Source organism: Podarcis erhardii (assembly GCF_964252035.2).
Source record: "Podarcis erhardii genome assembly, chromosome: 2".
Lineage (NCBI taxonomy): Eukaryota > Metazoa > Chordata > Lepidosauria > Squamata > Lacertidae > Podarcis > Podarcis erhardii.
The window spans coordinates 31269461-31289105 of NC_138498.1; the positions used below are offsets into that span (position 1 = coordinate 31269461).

The window sequence follows — 19645 nt, forward strand, 5'->3', positions numbered from 1 at the left end:
GATTTGTGTACAGGTGGAACATGAGACTGGGAGGCATTTTAAGAGGACTGGCCCACTCCTCTGATGAATGACTGATCATCCTGAGCTTTAATAATAATAATAAAAATTATTATTTATACCCCGCCCATCTGGCTGAGTTTCCCCAGCCACTCTGGGCAGCTCCTAATCAAGTATTAAAAACAATACAGCGTTAAATATTAAAAACTTCCCTGAACAGGGCTGCCTTCAGATGTCTTTTAAAAATAGGATAGCTATTTATTTCCTTCACATCTGAAGGGAGGGTGTTCCACAGGGTGGGTGCCACTACCGAGAAGGCCCTCTGTCTGGTTCCCTGTAACCTTACTTCTCGCAATGAGGGAACCGCCAGAAGGCCCTCGGAGCTGGATCTCAGTGTCCGGGCTGAACGATGGGGGGGAGACGCTCCTTCAGATATACAGGACCGAGGCCGTTTAGGGCTTTAAAGGTCAGCACCAACACTTTGAATTGTGCTTGGAAACTGGGAGCCAAAGCAGATCTCTCAGAGTCACCAGTCACCAGTCTAGCTGCCACATTCTGGATTAATTGCAGTTTCCGAGTCACCTTCAAAGGTAGCCCCATGTAGAGCACGTTGCAGTAGTCGAAGCAGGAGATAACTACTCTGGTTAGACAGTCCGCGGGCAGGTAGGGTCTTAGCCTGCGTACCAGGACAGCACTATATGTGAATTGTTGCAGGAAACCTAGGTGTTACTCCCATGTGCATGTACCACTTGAGTATATGCACCCTTTGTGTGTGCATGGCATCTCTTAATCTGGGCTTAATATGTGTGCTTACATGTGTATTTTAGGCCACAACTATATGTTAGGCAAGAGATCTGTGACAGGAATCCCTAGTACTAAAGACATTGCAGAGTTTTGGCACCACCACTGAAAAGGCTTCACATCCTATACTATACAACCTCGGCCCTCCAGATGTTTAGAGACTACAGTTCCCATCATCCCTGACCACTGGTCCTGCTAGCTAGGGATGATGGGAGTTGTAGGCCAAAAAACATCTGGAGGGCCGAGGTTGAGGAAGCCTGCCATACTGGGTCGTCTGATCTCACATAATGACAAGGCAGAAAAGCAGGGGCCTCTGAAGCTGATCTGAAACTTTGGGGAGGTTCTTATGGCAGTGCTTGAGATAAAGGCTTTAAAGGTTAACACCAGAAGTTTTATGGGTCCCAATCTTCTTCCTTTCCACTCTGCCTTAGGGCTAATAGCAGCTTTGGGGGCAGAATGGAAAACCCCACCCCATTCCCAGCTCTGATGCTCTGAGCCAACTGTACTTTCCCCACAGTGGTTGCTTCTCATGGTTGTTTGTTTTTAAGAAACATGTCAGGAGATCTGCCATGTAGTTTCACTCTTAGTTTCACACTTGGCTGAAGAAAACACCAGAGCAATACAAAATATTTGCTATTCCACAATAATCATAGCTTGTAGTGCTGTCCTCCGAAAGGCTTGTTCTCTGCTGCATCCGTACAAGAAGCACCAGCCCAACATTGTTGTTGGCAAAGGTAATCTATTTCTCTTTCAAATAGCACATGCTTCTTGTTTTGTCAAGTGGCTGTGTTTTCTTTTGAAGAAGAAGAGCTGGGTTAAAGCAGGGTGCATTCACACGTAGAGTCAGCCTTCCCACACTAAATTTCTGGCCAGGAATAGGGATGGCTGACTTCATCTTGTTGTATTTATTTATTTGGATTTTTATTCCTCCAGCTCCTGAAGCTCTTCTGCCAACAAATGGTGACTCCTTCCAAATCCCACGCCAGTTCTGTGTTGTGTAACATGCTTGTTATGATTTATCCACAACCTTGTGCACTACTATCTACAAGGGAGCCCATTTGTCGGTCCTATATAATGGCTCAGGCTAGAGGGCCTCAGGGGCAAGCCTGCGTTGCAAAACATATGTGTAAACAGAGGGGAGAAGGAAGTAAAGTACATGAGAAATTGCCAGATAACGCATCAGAATGTTAACTGAAGAGTAGATTATTATTTTTTGCAGTGTTAGAAAGAGAGAGGGGTGCCCCATTGTTCCCTTAACTTCCCAGTTCCCTTGCCTCTCTGTCTCCTTCCCAGCAGTAGCACAGAGCCCCTTCTTTCCCCTGCTTCTGTATGAAGGCCCCTTTTCCTTTACACCTGTCTGATCTACCTAGTCTTTCCTTAAAGTGCCTACTTCTCCATCTTTGGTGAGTCTTTGGGTCAGCAGAAGCGTCCTATCTGTAGGCTGCTTTCCCCACTTTCAAATTCCCAGCTCCCTTGCTTTCCAGCCTCTGCTCTCTGTTCCTGCAAAATGCAACGTCCCCTGCTGTCCCTCGACACTGTGTTGAAGCTTCTTCACACTACCCCCTTCTTTAGTTCTTTGCTTCTCTTTCCCCCCAGCCTTTGCCCTAGATTTTACAGGTTGGTTTTGGAAATCAGCTTGCATATGCGGGGACAGACTGTACGCTTCGAGAGAGACTCTCTCATGGAATGAGGTTCTGTAAATAGGGCTTCTTGGACTCCCCGACTGCAGTACCATTACTGTGGTTGCTGGGAGCAGTCCTTTCCACACAGAGCAAAGAAGTCTACAAGATCTGGAAGGGCCTCACTGTGTAAGGTGGAGCCACTGCATTACCTTCCTGGCAGGTGGGTCACTGTTGCTTATCAGGAAGGAGGGGGGAAGCAACAGGGAGGTCAGCCCAGTGCAAAGACACTGGTGGAGCCACTCTAGTGCTCTGCTGGTGTGTTTGCACTGCACTGCTTCTCCTTCTTGGTAAGCGACAGAACCCCACCATCCCATTTGGCAAGCCACTTCAGCGAAAACTCTGGAATGCAGTGGGAAACACAGCACCATGTGAACTGTAAATCTTGCTTCTGTTGTGTCGGCATTGGCAATCTAGAGTGCATTTGGTCACTGCCTGTTAAGTTCAAGGTGTGGGGGGGGGGTAGGCCATGTGCCCAAATAATTTGCTCCACAGGCATCAGGCTGGGACCCCTTCCAGGAACACAGAACCAAGCTTTAGTACCATGACTGGTTTGGACACTAGCAACAGGCTATTTTGGTTTTGTCCAGGACGCCGTTTATTGAAGAGGCATTCAGAAGGCAACTGTTGCATCAGAAGTTTCACATGAGGATGGGGCCAACTCATTCCCCCTGAAAGTTTCCATAAAGGCTTTTCAGGTTAACAGGTTTCCTTTAAAATCACCCACTATGACATGGTAAGCTAAAACTAAGGCTTACCAAAACTGTGTGAAGATGCCCAAGGTTCGGCTTAGTGTGTTGTCCAAACTCAGGCTCATAGGACAGGGCTTATTCATCTTTCAGTGAGCTGCACAACTCATTTTTGTGAATGTAGAACCTCAGTAATGAAAGCAGATTCCACTCCTTGTCAGAGCCTCTCCTGCTGAGGCCCTAAGGGGAAAAGCGTATTAGCTTGCAGCATACATTGTCTTCTGTGTGTCTCTCTCAGTTTTTCATAGATTTGCCACTGGCTCTGCTGGCTGGCCGTCTCTGCTTCTGCCTTCCTCTCAGTGGAGCTCTCATACCTTCTGCCAGGGCAGAATCAGAGGTTGTCTTCTCCTCTCCCACCCCCATAAACTAAGCAGCTCATCTGTGGCCCTGTCAGCTCCACGATTTATACTCGGCCCCTGCCAATTGCTGCCTCACCCCTCTCCCGGTTTTATCCCTGTCATAGATCACTTGAGGCGCCTTGCATCGCCACCACAGGGACACTTCATCACACAGAAGTTCCACCTTGTCATTCTCATACTCCTTTGGGGAGAGAGGGAGTGGGAAGAGGAAACAGATTCGGTGATGTTAAAATAATGGCATAGCAGGAGTTGAGAGAGGGAGTGGTGGGGAAACCCAAGAACAATGAGACTGAGGTCTGCTTCCTTCCCCAAGAGAGGGACCACATCTCTGTATTTATTGGTGGCGGGGGAGCAAGTGGTAAGGAGGGCCAGGCACCAGTCAAGCCTGTAGGGAAGGAAGTCCAAACCAATTAGCACTTCCTTGCTTATGCTTCTGGTCTCCACTGCAGCTTCATGAATTCACATTTTATATGTGTGTGTTTTAACTCTGCTGCGCCATGCCCTGTTTCTGCCCCTGTACGGGATGGATTGCAATGTTTTAGCACTGTCCTTAACCCTCCCTATAAACCTTTCCTATAAACAGACAAAAAACTGACTCCCAACCAAATGTCCTTGCACCCACTCCTTTTTGTCCTACTGAAATAAATTTCACATCCACCCACATGCACAATCTAAACGCTCTTCCCAGATTCATGATTCCTTTCTCAACCTAGTCACTCAGACTTGTACAACAGAGGTGGGTAAACCTGTGGCCTTCTAGATGGTGCAACAGCTCCCATCATCCCTGATCACTGGCTTTGCTGGCGGAGGCTAATGAGAGTTGGAGTCCAACAAGATCTGGGCAACCACAGGGTCCCCAGTTCAGTTGTGCAAGATTGTCCCTGTGAGTTGCATAAATAGCCCGAATCAGCACAGAGTTTCAAGCCTGTTGGTTTAAATGAGGGTTACTCTGCTCCCAGTAAAGTGGTGCTGCACGAAAGAGACTAGAGGTGTGGAGTGGACCCTTGTAAAGAATGACACCGAGCAGGCTATCTTCATCAAGGGAAACTACAATTCCTTAGTCAGAGGAGGTAAGGAAATCCAGAGTTTTGCTATCATCCAAATTGCCTTCAATGGTCTGCAAGCTTTTGTGCCAGCCTTTCATGGATCCTTGCAAGGTATTGCTAAGTATAACAGTTTGGTGGGGTTAAGTCGATCTGAGCTGGCATTTTGGAAGTCCAAAGCAGCTGCACATTTAGCGAGGGGCAGGTGACCTTTGTTGACTTCTTGATAGTTGAAAATATATCAACTTGAGTTGCCCCTCTCTACATCTACAAATGGCCATGAGTTTTGAATGGGAAAAGGGAGGCAACACAGACAGGACCCCAGCCCTAAAAGTATCACTTTTTAGAAGTCATCCCTCATTCCAAATATGTTTTACCTCTTGAACTGGGAAATGCACAAATCAGTTCACCTTTTCTGCTTGGGCTTCACAACCAGAGCTGCAATTCTCATAGGCAAAGGAGCTGATTGCTTGAACACCAGCAAACGCTTATTTGGCTGGACTTCATCTCCATTCAGTTTCCCACAAGCGCTGGAATTCCTGCAAGTGCATTAGATTATACTAACAGATTGACTGACATAATTAATTCTTTGTACTGAGTGGAGTGGGGTTGGTGGGCCACATTTGCAGGGAGAATGCAATCCTGACTGGCCTTTTTGCTTGCTTAAATTTATCGCATAGCTAGGTGCAAGAAACATCAGCCTCCTCCCACATCTTTGGGACTATGGGGCTGAGCCCAGCGCACACATTATTAAGGGTGACACTGATTGGCAGCTGCTGCTTGCAGGAGCTGCAGGGTTTCCTGTCCCTCAGCTGTCCTTCCTACCAAGCATTATTTATTTAACAGTCTCTTTGTATTTCTGGGACAGCGGTAGGAACTGGACAAGGGGAATGGTTTGGAATTGGGGAAGTGGGGGAAAGAAATAAGCGCTGCTTGAAAAGTATTTAGACAGACAGCTGTCAGTTAAACTTGTTGGAGTTTTCCAAGCCTGCAGGTAACGTTGGCATGCTTTCCCCCCCTCTACGGCATAGGAAGGAAGGAGAAGATAGCTGGCTAACTGTGCAATTCTGTCTTTGCAATTAGGGCCTGGAGAAAATACCAAATGAGAATAATGTTGGCCCAAGGGGATGTCATAGAATCATAGAATCATAGAGTTGGAAGAGACCACAAGGGCCATCGAGTCCAACCCCCTGCCAAGCAGGAAACACCATCAGAGCACTCCTGACATATGGTTGTCAAGCCTCTGCTTAAAGACTTCCAAAGAAGGAGACTCCACCACACTCCTTGGCAGCAAATTCCACTGTCGAACAGCTCTTACTGTCAGGAAGTTCTTCCTAATGTTTAGGTGGAATCTTCTTTCTTGTAGTTTGGATCCATTGCTCCGTGTCCGCTTCTCTGGAGCAGCAGAGGGATCCAGAAAGGGATCCCAATATCTTACCTCTGGACACTTGCAGACAGCAGGCATATAGTAGCAGAACATGATTGTGTCACTATTTATTGCAACCATATACCAGGAGCGCAGTTGGTAGCAGAGGGACCGGGGGGGGGCGTGTTAGCGGCATAGTTGGGATGCTTGCATGCTGGTAATAAGCTAAGCAAACCCTTGTTACTCCAACCCTTGTTAAATGAAGGGGGAATCCCAATTGTTATGGTATCAGAGCAGAGTTAAGCTTGGCAGTTCTGAAGTAGGGGCAGTTGATACTTCTATGCCAGAGGTTTTCAACCTTTTTGGGTTCACGGCTCCCTTGACCAACTACATTCTTTCTGCGGCACCCCAGTGGAACTCAGGAGCCCATTTATGTTTCCGAGCATAATTCAAAGTATTGGTGATGACCTTTAAAGCCCTAGACGGCCTCTGTCCTGTATATCTGAAGGAGCGTCTCCACCCGCATCGTTCAGCCCGGACACTGAGATCCAGCGCCGAGGGCCTTCTGGCGGTTCCCTCATTGTGAGAAGTGAGGTTATAGGGAACCAGGCAAAGGGTCTTCTTGATAGTGGCGCCCGCCCTGTGGAACGCCCTCCCTTCAGATGTGAAGGAAATAAGCAGCTATCTTATCTTTAAAAGACATCTGAAGGCAGCCCTGTTTAGGGAAGTTTTTAATATTTAATGCTGTATTGTTTTTAACACTTGATTGGAAGCCGCCCAGAGTGGCTGGGGAAACTCAGCCAGATGGGCGGAGTATAAATAATAAATTATTATTATTATTATTATTATTATTATTATTATTATTATTAGTCACCCTTTGCCTGCAGAGCCGGCAGCCCCTCACCATTTTTCAAACACCCTCCCTTGTGGAGTGTTCCTTCAGCTTCCTCTCTCCCTGCCCCCATCTTCTTGGGAGCCCTCCAGGCAGCCACTGTTGCCGCCTCTGGTCTCTGAGCTGCCCTCCCCCACCCCAAAGAGAGGTGCCTCCTCACGCTGCCCCACAGGGACCTGGGAAGCACCCCGTGGCTAGCTTCCGAGGCACCATTCGTTTGGGGAGCTTGTAGCCAGGGCTGCTGCAACACACAGCCACGCAAGACTTTGGGAGGCAGGGATGCAAGAGGGCATCAGAGGATGCAGGGAAGGGAAGAAAGAGAGACAGAAGCCAGTGTTGCCTGCGGCACCCCTGACCATCATATATATATTCACTAGTTGCACCGAAAACCATAGTCTTGGGTGTGGGAGAAAACACAGAAGTCGTATTCAGCATTGACCTACTGAAATTAATAGATAAGTTAGCCAAGATCAAACTTCATGAGTCTGCTCTTAAGTATTACCGGGTGGAATTCAGCAAGTGGGGTATGCATGCGTGGAATGAGGTTCATTTGCGCAGTGAGACTTCCCCGTCCTCCCCCTGCATGCACTCCTATACGCCTGCATAATATACCTTTTCTGGGTTACCCCCCCCCAGCCCTCCAGAGCAGATTGTGGGGAGTGCACAGGATGACGGGGGGAGGGGGAAGCTCCATTATGTGAGCAACAACTTAGTTGAATCCTGCCCACTTAGCTTTCCATTTTTTAGATGGTTCAAGTACACCAGACTAACAATTTCAGGAGCCGCATGCTGGTGATGGATGTGGCCAGAAATGGAAGAGTGCACAGGTCATCTGAGGAGGGGACTTGTTGTCTTTTCCTTCATCAACAATTTATTGTTCTGATGACAGGAGGGGTCGATTTGAATCCCCATCAGGGTGCTGGACTGATCTAGTGTCATGTCTAGTTTAATGTGTGTCTGTTTTCCTTTCCCCCAGTGCTGTCAACATCAGTGGTGTCTTGTGAGGGACATGAAAATCTGTAGGGGAGCACAGATCAGGATTGTGGGCTGGAGGCTAGTGGTCACCCCGGAAGTTTATTTGGTAGCAGGCTCCATCTTGGGGGTTCCCTTCCTGTGTGTGAGTGCAGGCAGAATGCCTCTTCTGATAGGGTGCCAGCTATCAGCATCTTTAGTACGTTTAGTAAAATACAGTCATACCTCGGTTTGCAGACGCTTCAGGCTGCGTGTTTTTGGGTTACGGATGCACCAAAACCTGGATGTACCAGAATGGGTTACTTCCGGGTTGCGGTGCTCGCACATGCACAGAAGTACTAAATTGCGCTTGCGGATGCGCAGAAGCTCCGAATCGCAACCCGCGTGTGCACAGACGCGGCGTTGCGGGTGCTGTGGGTTGCAAACGTGCCTCCCGAACGGATCACGTTCGCAACCCGAGTGTCCACTGTAACTAAATTTTTAAAAAGTGTCTGCTTTAATTGGGAATGGCTTTTTTAAAAAAATAATAATTTAAAAGACTTTTAATCAATTAATCTAAAATTTTAATTGATTGACGAGTTCAGCCCTCGTTAATTATTTTTGGGTGTTTTAGCTGCTGTGCTGCAGTAGCTAAAAAGGCTGAGCTACGTGCCAATCAGGTGGTCCCCTGTTTGATTCTCATTGCAGACACAAACTCATCAGGTAGCTTTGGTCAAGCATCTCTCTCTCAGCCCCCTCCCCTCCTCTTCCAATTATGGATTGTTGGGAATAACTCTACAAAAATATCTTGTTGTAAGGATTGCATGTGAAGTGGTTTGGAAACTTGAAAGTGCTATGCAAACATTATGTATTATCATCACCGCGGTGCATCTTTTAAGTGGTGCTTTATCAATTATAAGCTTCTGGGAAAGTGGTGCATGGATTTCTTAAGCAAACAAACTTTTCCTCTCACCTTTCCCACAACCTGTTAGTTGTAGTAGTCTTGTGGCTGGGAGCGCCCGTGGTTTCTGATGCTCAGGGACTGGGAGCCAGGAAGGAACTAAATAAGGGGAGGAGGCTGCAGGCAGCCTGTAGGGGGCACATTGGGTTGCATGAAACAGAGGGAACATGCCTTCGTAAATGTATCCACTCTGACCGTCGCGTGGGACTCTGTACTGAGGGGTTTAGGCAGTTGGTACATAGTGGAGGACATGCTCTTTCACTTCTCTTCTTTCCTATCCTGTAGATGTTAGACTAATTATTTTAATGAGGCACTCTGCATGCCTCCTCTGGCAACTCTGCCTGGGCACACACAGCCACTGAGGCTCTTAAGCAGCTTATTAGCAGTGCTATGAAAGGCCCGGAGGAAGCTAAACTTCCAACAGAGTCTGACAAAGCTGCTATATGGGGGGGCCAGTGTCTGTCAAGCCGTCCCTCCAAGTTCCAGCTCACAGGCCAGCCCTGTCAGTATGCATCATGAATACCAGGTGCCCTGCCCAAAAGGGGTGCTGTGGGGGCTGGTAGGCTCCTGTACGCAAAGCAGACTCCTTGTGGCTCAGCTGCTTCTCCTCCTCCTTAGTGGCATTGCCAGATAGGGCAAAAGATGCTCATGTGCTTTTCTCCCCACCCCATCTCTTTAATTACCTCTGGTTTCTTCCTTCCACCAAACATCTAGAAGCAAAGGGGGGCTTTGTTGAGAGCCCTCCAGGGCATGGTTTTAGTAGCTGCCACGTAATCCCCAGAAATCTCAGGCAAACCCAACTTTTGCTGGGTTGCTCCACCAGCTGACTTTGCCTCGCAAATGCTAAGGGATTTGAAATTACCTCCACCCCCCTACACAAGGGTAATTGACGCACATACATATCACTGTGACATTTGCAGTGGATTCAGCTGCACATTCCTGAATTCTCACTGCCCACATTGGCTGGTGGAGCAGTCTATTTGTTATGTGGAACAAATTCGTGCAGCATTTTCCTACTTGGGTACTGTTTATGTGTAGGAACCATGTGTAAGCTCTGTTTAAAGAAATATCCCATTTGGAGCATGTTGCGTCCCTTCAGGTGTCTTGCTGTATGCGTCCCTGAGGTCTTGTCATTTTCTTACCTATTTCTACCTGTCTTTGAGCCATAGCTCACCTTTCTTCCCTCCCTCCTGGCAGCGCTATTGTAGTTAGTTCCTGTGCCCCGCCTGTTGTGAATTGGTGCTCCCTGGCCTCCTAAATTTAATCCGGCTGATATTTTAATAAATCATAGAGAACAGCACTGAAGGTCTTTGTATATATCACTCTTGTGGCCCCCTGGAGGCTTCCAGCTCGAATGATGGATACAGCGGAAATGCTGGAATTGTATCCGTGCATCAGATCTTCCTCTCCTCTTCTACTAGGAAGTTGGGGGTGGGGGGGGGTGCGAGGCACGATTAGAAGACAGGCCGGGCGTTGGTGAGAGATTCCTCTACTTGCTATTTGACAACACAGTCATTTCTGGGACAACAGGGCCTAATGAAACTAGATTACATGGTTTCACTTTGACAGATCGTTTTGAAAAATGTGGCATTTTCATTCTGTTTCTCTTATTTATCATTATTCGGGACTGGCTGCCGTGGGCGGGAGAGCACCCTCTCCATTGCCAGCTACGGAATCTCTCAGCTGCATGCAGGAAGTGTTGGTGATTTGGGGCGGGGTGGGTGGGGGTCGATTAGGGCTAGCCTCTGGGGTGTTTCCATTCACTCCAGGGCAAAAAGGTAAATGACTGCTGGCTTATGAGATGCCAGGCTGAAAATGCATGGTGTGGCTTGCCATCTTCTGGCACAGAGAAGGAAGGGCTGTATCTAGCTGTTGGCACACCTGAACCTCTTAAACCCCTTCAGCCACAGGTAAAAAACTAGTGGCCCAGGATTTGTTATTTGTAGCCCCCAACATTTCCAGAAGATGTACCATTTTTTCATCCCATCAGAGCTCTTCTTGTTATTTTCCTCCTTGTTTTTCAACGTGTCTCTTCTCCTGTTTCTGTGTAGTTTTAGAACAATCAGAAACACACTAAAATCAGAAAGGAATTACTTTCCTTTGCTTTCTTGAATAGTAGCTGTATTGGTCTGTTGTGTTGGAACTTGACGTATATATTTCAGCAGAGTGCAGAAATAGAAAGTATAGTAAGGCTGCTGGTTGAAAGAATAAAGAAGGTTTATCACTCCTGGCAAATTAAACCAGCCTGAGTACACACTTACATGTGGCTATCATGGATTCATGAGGTTTTCACAAGGAAGGTCCAACACTACCTGACATGGAGAAAAATCAGGACAGAAGTAAAGCTTGAGAGAAAAACAATCTACGAGACGGAATTGGCAAGGGAATCAAACGTTACGTCCGGTGTATCCCTCCCTAGCCGTGTTCAGGTAACTTATTGCAAGCAGTATTGCTTTACTCCTAACAAGTTGTACTGGAAAAACAAACAGCACCCCTGCATACTTATTTGAGACTGATACCAACAGACACATTTGGGGTTTACATTTGAGTTGACCTGCATAAGCCTAGGAATTCTATTTGGAGTTAGCCATAGTGAAAATTGAAGTAGGGCAGTCTTTATTCCAGATTAGCTGCATCATCCGTACATCATCAGTTCTGCCCACCACTGGCATTCTGTGATGCCCTATAGATTGCCCCTGATGGAATGTGACCCGCAGCTGAAAAAGGTATCCCACCCATGACTTGGCCATGGTTGGTTGACTTTGGGAATGGGCACTACCCAAAGAATGTAGGAAATGAGTGGGGAGAGCCAGATTGGAGCCCAGGGACTGAAGAGACTTCCATAAAGTCTCCTCTGTGTCTTTTTCAGTTGAGCCGCAGTCTTCCTAGGACTGAAACTGACCTGGAATGCTTGGAACAGGAAGCATGCTGGAGCCTGCTCCAAATCTGAAAGATTATTTAAAGGCATTGTTAGCTCACCAGCCAAATAGAGGGCTTTAAGGTGATTACCAGAGTCTGTATCAATTTGAAGCCTTCCTTGTTTGTGTGCTAATTGTGATGTGCCTCTTGAATTGTGTTCCTTGCACCAGAAGCATCTGTAGACAGGTGTATGTAGGATTCTACCATGCTGCAATATGAGGAGGCTCGGGCTTTCCTCCCTTAGTGCATGATGCTGTAAGAATGTAAATTGATAGCATTTCATTCAATTGAACATAGTGGCACTTGGCTATAGGCATGCAATTTCTTTGCAACTCTTATCCTGTACCTGTCTTCTTGATTCAAAGCATTGTTTGCTGCTTAAAAAAATAATAATCTCAAGGGGGCGTTTGCATTGGCATTTTATTTTTCTTACAAGATCCACTGCTACCTTGAATTACCTTTCACTGTTCACATCATATCACATGTCCTGTCTTAATTCCCATTGTACTTCCAATTCCACCTTCCCTGTACAGGGAGTGCGATGATCCCATGGTGGTGATGTGTATGTACCCTCATTTGCCTTTTCATTTTTAATGTGGTTTTCATCGAGTGCTGCAGTCTGAAAGCAGCTTTATACCAGAGCACCTGAACAGCTTATTTTCACTTAGCAACTTTGGCAAAAAGGTGCCTTTGTTACAAATGATAAAGGTTTTTGTTGGTGTTTTTTTTTTAAAAAAAAGAAGACAAGAAGGAGGGGAGGCAAAATATCATTTCTGAAATGGTGTGAATGGAGATTGTGGAACAATAGTAAAGAAAGACTGGTCTGAACAATTACTGAAACAACAATGGAGTGATACAGGAAGAAATGAGGTTGAATTCAGAAGGGATGTTGCAAACACACCCCTAGTGAGTGTGAATGCAGTTTAATAGAGTCACTATCATGCTCAACGAAGGTCAGACCTGTAAAAGGGAGGCATGTTCATTTTGGAGTCCCCCTTCTTCATGATTGGCACTTCAAGTCAGCAACAATTAATAACAATGACTACATCAAAATGATCACTTCAACAACTTTTGTCAGATATCGTAAGAACGTCAGCCCTCCTTATTGTTCTCTCAAACCCACAGCACTCCTTTTTTTAAACACTTCTTATTCTTCCTATTCTTCTTCTTGCTTCTAAGTAAATAAAAGTGTATTTAATAAACCAGCCAATTCAAATGCTTTAAAAAAAATGGTTTCACATTATGCCACTCACTTCATCACTGGTGCACTGAGCAATATATCAGCCCAATGCAGGCGTTTTTGAGGTCCACCTCTCGACTACAATTGCCAGAGGCATTATCATACAACCCACTGAGCAGAAAGTTGATGACTTCCAGGTTCCCCCTCTACAGCAGCTTGACTCACCCCATTGGTGATTTAGAGCCGGAAGTCTCAGTGCTGACACCGAGAGGGTTCCCCTGATAGCATAATCTCTGCCAGCAGATGAAGTGACAGAAGCGTCATTAACAGCAGCATATGCCTGAAAACACACACATTCGGCAAGGAGGACAGGAAGGGGGGAGAAGGCCTCAGATGCTGGAAGAGAAAAGGAGCAGAGAAAATAAAATAATTACTTTCCCCCTGCTGTTGAGATGCACCCCACCAATTTGCAATATTCAGATGGTGCATTAGGGGGACACCCACCCAGCCTCAGGCCTGGGAAGCCCCCTCCCTCAATGCACATAGCTGTCATTATCCACATTTAACCCAAAGTCTGTGAGAATCTACCGTATTTTTCTGTGTATAAGATGAGGTTTTGTATTATAAAAAAATGTTAACGACTCCCCCCATTTCCTTAATTTGGAGTCCCCAAAAATAGGGGTCGTCTTATACACGAAAAAATACAGTATTTGTCTAGCTGAATGTAAGTGTATTTGCTGGGAATCTGGGTGGGCCATGACATAGAAAAGTTCCTTACTGACCAGCCTTACTTTGTTTTTAGTAATACAGAGTGGAGCAGTATGCTTCCTTTCCACCTCTATGTGTAAGTTTGGTGGGGCAGAGGGCTAGCTGCTCTGTAGATGTTGTATCCCTCCCTTATTTTTCTCTCCTCTCCTCTTCAAGAGGCAGGTCCGATCAGAGTGAATTTGCAGTCCATATCTGGGAGAGCTGTGAGTACACCCACCTCCCCTCTTAAAGTATTATGACCCTAGGGGTAGCTCTTATCATAAGCTACTAGTTGGTCTGCCATTGTGTGTACCTTGTTTGCAAGAGAAGGGAAATGTGCCCTTATGCACACCAGCCTTCCTGCGGAATTCTGAAGTGGTTTATCACTTAGCAATCAGCCTGGGAGAAACAGGATCCCACCCCACCCCCTTTATTGTGTGTCCATCACGGGGCAGCTGGAACCTAGGACAATTCTTGAATAATTCTCTAACTAGCACCCATCAACATCAAAAAAACTAAGATCATGGCCACTAATCCCATCACCTCCTAGCAAATAGAAGAGGAAGAAATGGATGCAGTAAGAGATTTTACTTTCTTGGGTTCCATGATCACTGCAGATGGTGACAGCAGTCATGAATTTAAAAGACGCCTGCTCCTTGGGAGAAAAGCAATGACAAACCTAGACAGCATCCTAAAAAGCAGAGACATCACCTTGCCAACAAAGGTCCATATAGTTAAAGCTATGATTTTCCCAGTAGTGATGTATGGAAGTGAGAGCTGGACCATAAAGAAGGCTGATCACTGAAGAATTGATGCTTTTGAATTATGGTGCTGGAGGAGACTCTTGAGAGTCCCATGGACTGCAAGAAGATCAAACGTCTCCACTCTGAAGGAAATCAGCCCTGAGTGCTCACTGGAAGGACAGATCGTGAAGCTGAGGCTCCAATACTTTGGCCACCTCATGAGAAGAGAAGACTCCCTGGAAAAGACCCTGATGTTGGGAAAGATGGAGGGCACAAGGAGATGGGGACGACAGAGGACGAGATGGTTGGACAGTGTTCTCGAAGCTACCAGCATGAGTTTGACCAAACTGCGGGAGGCAGTGGAAGACAGAAGTGCCTGGCGTGCTCTGGTCCATGGGGTCACGAAGAGTCAGACATGACTAAACAACAACAACAACAAGCACTCATCATGTGGGTACCAAATTTCTTCCAGAAGATAAAGATAACCAGATAAAATTTGACTTGATTCAAATGTTTGGCAAGGAGTGTCATTTGAACGCCTTAGATAGGGGAAGTAGGAAAGTTAGCGTAGGAGCAGGGATTTGTAGGGTCTAATAACATTTCTTGTAGATGATATGCCTGGATTTCAATGTAAGTCTGGTACTCTGTGTTTGCAGAAGGCCAGTCAGACATAGTGATCACAATGATTGACGTGACTGTGCTGATTGAATACTGCCGGTCAATATTGTGATAGCCGTGCCTAAAAGAGAAGATTAAAAAGACTAATGGAGAGAGAACATCCCTTTATTGGCTCTTAGCTAAGGAGACCAGGATCCATGGTCACACTTGGTATATTCAGAATGTCTAGAGCTGCAGAAAACAACACGTGGAACAGTTCAATTGTTTGATTCATGGCCATAGTCTGGGTGTCTGAAACTTGGTGCATACTTGCAAGTAGGACCCATTGAGCTTAATAGTACTAACTGCTGGGTATTGCACTGGGTAACTGCACAATGTATTTTCATATAGCTGCAATTGCCTTAAAGTATCTCATTGCAGGTTTACGTGGATTTGGTCACTGAGAAAAACATGAAACAGAATGGGCAGCAGATACAGATTTTCTGATAATGAGTTGGCCACGCTCACACATGAGGCTCCGGGGCTCAATGAATTTTTGATCTCTTCTAGCATTTAACACTATGAACTGGGCCAACTGTCTTGTAAAATTCTGTATTGTATAGTTTCTGCCCTGGAATGGAAAGCATACAGATGGAAAGGAAAATGACTCAGGGGCACAACTGCATTATATGATATCTTGCACTGATGTAGCAGACTCACTGAAGTTCTTGACCCACAGAGAGAGTACTACTCCACCTCCTCCGAAAAACACGATCAGAGCTGCAATGACTTTTTAAAAAAAAATCAGGCTAAGCCTGTTGGCATGGAAAGAGTTAATGCAGAGCGATTTGTTGTTGTGTTTACCCTGTGGCATAAACATTCTGAAATGCATGCCGGCCTTCGTTTGCATATTGATATGTATCCTGAAGGGACTCAGTTTGGAAAGTTTTTTTGTGCTTTTTTAGAAATCCATCTTCCCATGCAAGGGAGGAAATTATTCATAATTAAAAAGCAATAATAACATAGAGTGAAGGAACCCAGCTGTATCATAGTCTCTCTCTCTCTCTCTCTCTCTCTCTCTCTCTGTGTGTGTGTGTGTGTGTGTGTAGGGGGTGAAGGAACACGGGAGAATCTATTTTTAATAGTTTCCACAGCAACAGAAGACTTTGCTTACAGTAAATTTCATCCTGCTTGAGGAGGCCATTCTGATACTGCATTTGAGAGCTGCTTGTATGTGAGTAAATGGGGTGATGGAGGGCTGTTAGTATCCCCTCCCTTGTCTTAGTGACCTGTTTTAGAGTTCAGGGGATATTGGCCACAAGCCAAGGGCCACTGAATGCTGAAGCAATTGGCGGTGCTTCTGAAACAGAGCTTCTGAAGTACCATCTGAAGCGAGGCAGCAGCTGCTGTGACATCTGCCTGTGCCAGCCTAGCTCTGCCTCGACCTCCTGACATCCCCTTCTATTCTTGATTTAGGAAGGAGCTTTGCAAACTGTGCCTTGACTGGACAGTTCAGCTTAACTTCTACCCAAAATTAGCCTTGGATTCACCTTGCCCAGAAACCAACCTCAGCTGGTAGCGTATGACCTTCTCGGCCTACCCTCCTCCTCCTCCTCCTCTTAACCCGGTTCATCCATGCCCTCTTTTGCCTCTTGTGTTGCATCTGCCAAGTGCATCAGATGCCAGTTTCTTTCTCTGGCTTGTTTCGCAGCTGGAGCAGCAGGTGGCTGTACCTTTGGGGAGGAAGTGAAGGAGGGGGTCTAATTCCAGAAGAGCACTTCACAGCTGGCTTGCTGGAACCTGGCATCACATGCTGAGCATACATGTGCCAGTCTGCCAGAACGGATGGCATGGGTCACACATCTTTTTCAGTGTATATCAGCATTGTCCCCGACACTCTCATTCCATGTCATTCCATGTGCAATCTAAAGCTCATTCCTTTTTTCGTCACTATCTGACATATGCATTGTATTAGAAGCACTCTGCCTGCTGTTTGTGGATTCTGAAAACTCACTGGGTCAGATGTGTTTCTGTACTTTTATTATTTACATTCATAAATGGATGAAGTTTCCCTCTTGCGTATGTTGTTTCCTCTGCTGCATGGCATGCATGCAAAATTTGTTTCCTGGAAGAAGGTTCTGGACGTAGGCATGATGGGACCATGATGGAAATACCTGAATCCAGATCCGACGCTGGAGTTGAATTTCCAGGTGGTTTCTCAAAACTCATTTGGAAAAAACCACATGGGTCATCAATCAACCTGTTACTCAGTTATTATGCTCAAAGGGCTTTGAATGTGACCCCCTCACACACCACAAAAAAGTGACCTTGCAAGATGCGGTGCTCATTTCTGAATGAGGAACAGGAATTTGGGTCAACCTGTGTGGATACATAAGGCTCACATAGCAATTCAACATTGTGCTGTACTGAACATTTTGTCATCGTAGCGAGAACAGTCCTCCCTCTGCTCCCCCTGCATGCTGTTTCAGGGGGTCTCCTGACCCCTCATCCCCCAGAGCAAAATTTTCAGGGCTTCCGCTGACAGGACGCCCGCCCTGTGTATTCATTTGTAGGCTGTCTATTCCCTTAAAGGAGTAGAGCAGATAACAAAAGCAGGATCATCACAGTCTAGGGTAGAGTGTGTGGCTCTTTGTTAGGCAGAATATGCAAAAGCAAATTCAAAACAGTGGGGTTCTCTTTATTATTGAAGAGCTTCCCTTTCCTCAGGATGGAAGGACTTGGCTGTCTCCTTCTTCTAGCTGACTTCATGAATTGATAGAGGAGAGGTTTTCCTCACCTGCTCTGGATAATTTTCGGTGGTGTGTAATGGCTTTGGGAAGCAGGTAATTGCAGTGATCACATTACACTTGTTGGTGTTGAAAGGAATCAAGATTGGGACTGGAGGGAAAGGGGGCTGGGGGAGGCCATTAGCTAATTAGCTGCCCTTCTGCTGAACCAAAAACATATTAACCTTTTGCACAATGGCAAGCTATTAAAAACTGAAGAGGCCGACTTTAATGATGAGAGAAACAGGGAAACAAAATGCAACCGAGACTTTTATTATTTTGCTGAATAGGGTTTTGCAGGTGGGGCAGGAGGGCACGGGCAAAAGGCAGGTTACAGCTGCAAAGGTGAATTTTTGGGGGAGGGGGGAAGCATGAATGGGAGGTTGTGAGGGACTGGCTTTGCTTTCTCATCTGGGGAAAAGAAAAGCCACCCAATTATAAAGTAGGTGCAGGAAACTTTGCATTGAAGCAGCAACCACAGGTGGGACTAAGAGAGGGTACCAAGGGCAAGGCTAAGAAGCACAGCAGAAGAAACTCTGAGCATGGGATTGCAGGGGCTGCTGCTTAACCTCCTGCTGATCTAGGCTTCACTCCTGCCTGCCTGCCTTCGCTCTGCATCATCTGAGCCTGGTGGCAGCTGCCTCTGTCCAGCAACGTCTATGCTCCTGTTGCCACAGTGACAGGCACGTGTAGCTGAGAATAGCAGAGTCCCTTCCTCCATGGCCTTGCCTGACTCTTCCCACGCAAATGTTGAGGGCTGAGTATTCTCTCTGGCTTTAAGGCTGGCTAAGCAGTGACATGGGGCAGCTGGGGATAGTCTGTGATAGACGGCTGGAGCCTCCTAGCTGATCATGGGCTATCACACCTGAGCACTGCATATATTTGAGCCGGGATGCTAGCATTAGTGATTGACAACCAGAAAGTTTTCAAAAACGGGGAAAAGGGGCAGCAGAGGGGTTTGGGAGAGGAAGAGGAGGGTCTTCCTCAGAGTTGTCCTGCAGTTGTCCTGGACTTTGCCACGGAGAGTTGTTGCAAAAAGAAAACAGGAAGTGGAATTCTTTCTATGAGTGTTGCCCATACGTAGTTCTGTTCAGTTTCCTAGTCCTGTAGCTAGAAGCTTTGCTTGGGACTCATTACTTCTCATTGGCACCACACAAGTGAGCTCCTGGTTCTAATTTCCCCTGTTTCCATTTAATTTCTTTGTTTTTATTAAATTTGTATACCGCCCTATACCCATAGATCTCTCCCCCCCCCCAATTTTTTAAATTCATTTTATCACACAAATAAAAAACACAGACAGAAAAGACAAACAATACGAACAAATTCTTGTCATATCCTTATTCTTCTAAACATTGTTAAGTTGGCTTCCCCAAGTCCCACCTATCTGATTTTCATTTTACTTCACCTTTAGCAGTTTACATATATCATAATTTCTAACCATCTTTTTTTTTAATCATACTTAAAATAACTTCACATTTTATCACTTTCAAATACCCTATCTTCTACTTCTAACCCTACAGCCTATATCCACTTCCAAAGCTATTCTAAGGTTTAAATATTAACATACTTCTTCCAGTCTTCTTCCACTGTCTCTTCTCTCTGCTCTCGGAGTCTCCCCGTCAGTTCGGCAAGTTCCATATAGTCCATCATCTTCATCTGCCATTCTTCGATAGTTGGTAAATCTTGTTTCTTCCAATTCTTCGCTAACAATATTCTCGCAGCTGTTGTGGCATACAGAAAAAAAGTAACATCCTTTTTGGGGATTTCACCCCCCACTATACCAAGTAAAAAGGCTTCTGTTTTTTTTAGTAAATGTGTTTTTCAACACTTTTTTCAATTCATTATAAATCCTTTCCCAGAAGTCTTTTACCTTGG

General features: G+C 46.0%; 1 protein-coding gene and 2 long non-coding RNA genes across 4 annotated transcripts in view; 1 reads left to right on the plus strand and 2 right to left on the minus strand.

Moving 5' to 3' along the window:
* LOC309335166 overlaps positions 1–19645 on the minus strand; it is a 722355-nt gene that overhangs the window by 506248 nt on the left and 196462 nt on the right. The gene's annotated exons all lie outside the window — the stretch shown is intronic.
* Positions 1–19645, plus strand: part of RBFOX3 (RNA binding fox-1 homolog 3) — a 351363-nt gene that overhangs the window by 155695 nt on the left and 176023 nt on the right. The window lies entirely within an intron of this gene.
* Positions 19076–19351, minus strand: LOC309334414. The gene is made up of 2 exons (XR_014153084.1): positions 19284–19351; positions 19076–19253 (listed from the first exon to the last, which is right to left on the minus strand). It is a non-coding gene; the product is annotated as an uncharacterized lncRNA (long non-coding RNA).